Below are 5590 nucleotides of genomic sequence, written 5' to 3'. Positions count from 1 at the left end.
TTCGACCCGAGTGCCTGCCTGAGAATGAATGGTGATGAGGCATCGCCTTCGGTCACAGCGGGAGACTCAGACCTTGATGGGACTCCAAGCAGAGGCGACGAGCCGTGAGGCGGAGTGATGTCAGCAGCAGAGGTTGGCCCTGAGGTCAGTCTTGGCATCGCAAAACGTGCACCTTCCTCCTCCTTTACAAAGTAGTCCACGCGGGTTAGACCTGCTCATAAAGCCCCAGCAGTTATAATGCCGTTATACTTTGACAAAACATTGTACCGAACTCGCTGTATTGCGACTCTTCTTCGGAGAGGGTCGGTGTGTCAGCGTGATCTGGTTTTCTCCATCTACATTTGGGAATGCACTGCTCTACTTTTCCTCCATGTATCACCTCAGGGAAACGTTATCACGCATTGCTTCTGGGTAATTAGAATACCGTTTATTTTTGCTCAATTATTTAGAAGACATGATGAGAAACGGTCAGAGGTCGATGAATGGCGATTCATCTACTTGTTGATGCTGGGGTTGATAGTTTTCTCCGTGTTTTTATTTTATTTTTAAACCTTGTTCCTCGATACTTATAACTGAACTCACTTGTGAATCCGCATCTCGTTGATGCTGCGACGCAAACTCCTCACACGTCTGAACTCGTTTCTTTATAAGCTGCTCGACGAGGTGCAAATTGAGGCTGTCAACTCCATCTTGCTACATTTTCACCACGAAGAGGTTACATTAACTGCAGGTTAATGACAACAGGTATGTGCGCCGGCCCCCCCCTCATGTTTTATGGCTTGACTGTTATGCACGTCGCACCTGCGCTAGAGTACCCTGGAGTGGACCCCGTCCTGCGCACCATTCACCCCTGGATGGCTGTAGGAAGTAGTGCATTGACAGTCCTTTGTGTTGCAACCTGGACCGTAATCTGTTTTGCAACTGAAAAAAACATCCGAAATAAAACTCTAGCACAGCGTTCAGGACCCCCACCTTGGCTTTCTAGGGCCCCCCCCACCTCTTCCTAACTCTGCGAGAGAATAAAGGCGAGCCGGGTAGCTTTTCACGGCGCATAATGTGTCCTCCTATAGAGTGTGAGCGGAGTAAACAAACGGGGATCTGACACTGTGAAACAGATTAGAGAAGTGAAAGACCGATTACCTGCACGGATTTCTTTAGAGGCATGAGGATTCAATTGAAAACCCAAAACCCCCACAAACAGTAGCCCGGATTATAATTATACATTGATTGTAGGTGTTAACTACACTATCAAAGCATAGAAACAGATTAGTTTAAAAAACCCATTACAAAACGATTGCTTATAGTCCCTTATAGTCGCTTATAGTACTATAATCCTTATCACAATTCTAGCATGTATTTTATTCTTTATATATATATAATACACCAATTTAGAAGATAAATAAAGTATTTAAACATCATATCAGAATGAAGTGCCCTTTCTGTGTAACAACGGTTAAATCTCCAACCACGTTAAACATGTTATAGTTTTCCAACACTGCATGAGCTCAGGGTCACATTTTCAGAAAAGAAAAACCTTTTCCCCAAATTATCAGCTCATGGTGGACAAACAAAACGCTCCCCCCATCGTCCCTTCACCCATCATGGCTGCTGGGGGTTTGTCTCTTAATGGATTCTGGAAGAGAAAGCATCCTGAAGGTGGGGAGGGAGCGGAGGGACGAAGAATGACAGGGACAGAAGGGTCATCACGGCTCTTTGTGGAGGGATGGATAGAGGAGAGGGAGGAGAAAAGGAGGGAGGCGAGGAGGTGGATGAGGAGGGGGGGGGGCAATAAACTTTGCTACAGATGAGGGTCATGGAGGTGCAGAGGTGCTTAAGAGGTCCTGGGAGCTGTTTTTACAAAAAAGGTTATGGTCATATGCGGCAACGCAGTTTATTAGTTCTTCACATGAAGTATTTTTCATTTAAAATGTAAATTTGAGTTCAATCAAACTGTACATTTCTGACTCAGACCTGATTTCTTTAAATGTTTAGTATATAATTGAGGTTTGTTACATGCAACCTGAAACTTAGAGCTTTAGGTTTTACTTTTTATTCAACCTAAAAGTTGCCATACTGTACTTGCAATGATGGGTGTAACCAAGCACAGATAAAATGTGCTTATAGAGTACTCACCTGCACTCTAATGCACTTATTTTAGATGTGCTTAATTACGCACCTTTTGAAGTGTTCATTCATTTGATTCCTGATGGACTATAGCGAATGTTTGTGCACAGTCTTATTTTGGTGTAATGGTTGTGCAGTGTAAAATAAGTACGCAGTGGTGGTAGTTTTAGCTTTCTACTGTCCTGTTAAAACAACTACTTCTTCTACACATACACACACGCACGCACTAGGAGGAGCATGGAGGAAGCAGTCCCACTGGGGTTTTGTCCCTGACTGTGGTCTATGGGTTCAAAGCTTCTTGCATGGGGAGGAGAGCCCTTAAACAGCATATTAAGCAGGAGTTAATTATATGCCAACCTAAGTGACAAAGGAAAAGAAAAGCCTCCCTCTGAATGGCAAGACAAGAAAAGAGAAAAGTCATTATGCTGCCCACTTCTTTGCATTTGAAAAAAACTCTTATTTTGGCATTTCCATTTGTAACTCTACAGAAAAGAGGGGATCACATTGTAGAGGGTGAAAAACACTGTCGTTGCATCAGTGCGGTCTAACATTTTACATTAGAGTCTAACTCAAACCTGTTCAAGAATATGGTTTGAAAATATACACGCACACACACACACAAACACACACTGGCACTCTAAAAAAAGAAGGTATGCGTAACAATGACTTTGTCCTGAGGCAAGAGACAAGACAATGTTTCCAGGAAAAGAATCAGTTTCGGCCAGTGTGCTTTAGATCTGAAATGTAATTGTGTCAAATAAGGAGCTAAGTTAGACATTAAACAAATACGGCAAAACTACTCAACATTTACATCGATCATTTCTTCTAACAAAAACATAGCCTATACTCTGATTTATTTATGTTTGTGCACCTCATTGCAACGGTGAATGCAGCTTCAAATGAGTGAACAGGACTTTTGATGTGTTGAAGGAACACATGTTAGTGATGTCGCCTGCCTTTATATCCTAATCTGGTAAATATAAAGGGTTACTTCTTAGTACCAAGGTGTAGGCCGATGGGTACTAGCTGTAGTTGTTTCGTGCACTGATATTCTCACAAATGGGAGTATTCAACATGCAACCATAAAAGTTTGAATTATTCAATTATGTTAATCTCCCATCAGCTGATAGGAGACACCCTATTTGTCCTTTTTGTGGAGCTCTAGCTATTGTTTAAAATAACAAATCCGGACATGCCAGACTGCAGATCAGTAGTCTGTCAGGAGAACTTCCCCTTCCCTCGGAGCGAATGAGTCAACTTCAGCCTCCCTGCCAGGCTGTAGTGGCTGCCGTGAGTCTGCCGTGCCATGCCACAACACCACAATGCCAATATAGTCCGAGCACACTGGGGCCCCTGAACCAAATATGAGCCAGCGCTGTAAAAAGTAATGGTGGTGATAGCATTTTAAAAACATCACATTAAAAAGTTACTATAAACGTTCACTAAACACAGCAGTTTAAACTCCAGCGTCAGCACACGGCGAGGTGCTTTACAAAGTGCCGAAAATAACGAACAAGGCGGAAAAGTCTCTTGGTTTCTACATCAGGAAATCAGGATATTCTTGTCCAGGGGGTTTCATATTTGAGTGTATTGTGACTCACCATAGGTGTGTTCAAATCATTAGGAAGTTTTTCAAGTCTGCTTGTGGTTAGGGTCGTAGGCAGCAGATGTAGGTGATGTTGCTATGGTTACAATTAATACAGCTGGATTTTTTTTAACGTGACTGTTTGTCACACAACTTTTAAAAACGGACAACTGCTCCACACGACATGGGGAAATTGATATTTTCAGTAGCCACGGTGTAATTACCTAATTTTAATTAGGTTGAAAATATGTATAATTAGGCTATTAGTTTCACTTTGTTGTGATGTACCTAGTTTGAACAAGTGTACATTGATGTACTTCATTATCACAGGGTGAATAAAGGTTTGGTTGCACTGCTCGCAGCTCACTTCCACACCAACATATCCTGTGATGTGAAGTCACAAATAAACATGACTTAATTTTAGGAAGTCACAAGCCAAAAATATTGGGAAACCCCTGCAGTTTAGTTTCATATAAAACTATACTCCCATTACTTCCCCTCCGCTCTCTTATTTAATGTCTTTTAGATAATATTTTATGAGCCTTGTGTCGTTGCTCTTTCTTACAGCATCCAGCGGCCCACAGTGCCAGTCCCCACTGACCACAGAGAGCCCGTCCAGCACTGATGTCACCAAGAGCAGCCATTTGTAATGCTCATCCACTTACTTACTGTAGCTGCCGAGCAGTTCGCTGTAGCTCATAATAGACTGCATTAACATGCACTTCTAAATCATAGTCATAACAAGAGGTTTTTCCAATTAGGACAAGGACAACATGAAAGAGGATTTAGGGTAAATGTCATCTGCTTGGTCAGATGGTTAGACTTTCAATCATTTTGTGGTATAATGTTGTTGGATCCCAATTATGCAGAATAGAGTTTAACTTCTTACAGGGATTATTTGTGGCGTACTTATAATAATATTACATCTAAAGCGATACTTTAAGCGTCAAAGTTCCGTGTGTCTGTAGTAGCTGTAACAGTAGTTGTTTCTTGCACTAACACTATTACAGAATATAGTCTAACTGCTTACAGGAGTGATAGATGATGCAGTGTGTGTGTGCAGCATTCAACTTGTGCTGTGGGGGCTTCATTTGTTGTGAATGAAAGAGAAACGCTGTTGGCTGCTTGTTCTCAGGCTGCACTGCACTCTATTGGAGGAAAGACGTCACTGCATTAATCCACCAGGCCCAGAAACAAATGTCATCCAGCAGAGCAGGCGTTCTACCCACGTCTTTACTTTGAGCCTCCTAGCTGCGAACACATCACAGCATTTGATCGTGTGTTGGATCAAAAAACATCACTTTACAACAACAGACATGAAAAAAACAAGTTTGACAAACCTTCTGCATCCATCCCGCTGAACATCTTTATTCATAAACTGGTAAAATATAGCACATTTGTATAAAAATGTAGAAAATTGTACACAAAATATAACACTTGGCTTTTGTCTATTGTAGTTAATGCTACTATTATAGCTTTTAGTTGCTAAAGGTATTATTCTTTTGCCAGCAAAAAAGTCAGAATGAAGGATGACAGTTATAAAAAAAACAAAAAACGCACGCATAGAAGGCAACATCCAAAAAGTTCATTAATATAAAAAGATAATTTTATACAAAACATCTCATACATTCTAAGGAACAGCACTACCATTCAATGTTCATGCCCTTATTGCTAGTGTTAGTGTTGTGTTAAAATAGACTATTTGTGCATCTTTTTGTCAGTCATTTTAAGGTGTCTTTGGTAGGTTTTACACTTTTTCCAAAATGAAGAAATGTTTATTCCCGCTAATGCTTAGTAAACTTAGAAGTGACGTTACTATTTTATGCTGAAAAGTCTCGTGAAATGCTTCCGCAATACATTAATGTGGCTTTAAGAAGTCTA

This window comes from Pholis gunnellus, assembly GCF_910591455.1.
Source record: "Pholis gunnellus genome assembly, chromosome: 3".
In the NCBI taxonomy this organism is placed as follows: Eukaryota; Metazoa; Chordata; class Actinopteri; order Perciformes; family Pholidae; genus Pholis; species Pholis gunnellus.
The sequence above is the reverse complement of the archived record's forward strand: the minus strand, read 5'-3'. Positions refer to the sequence as shown.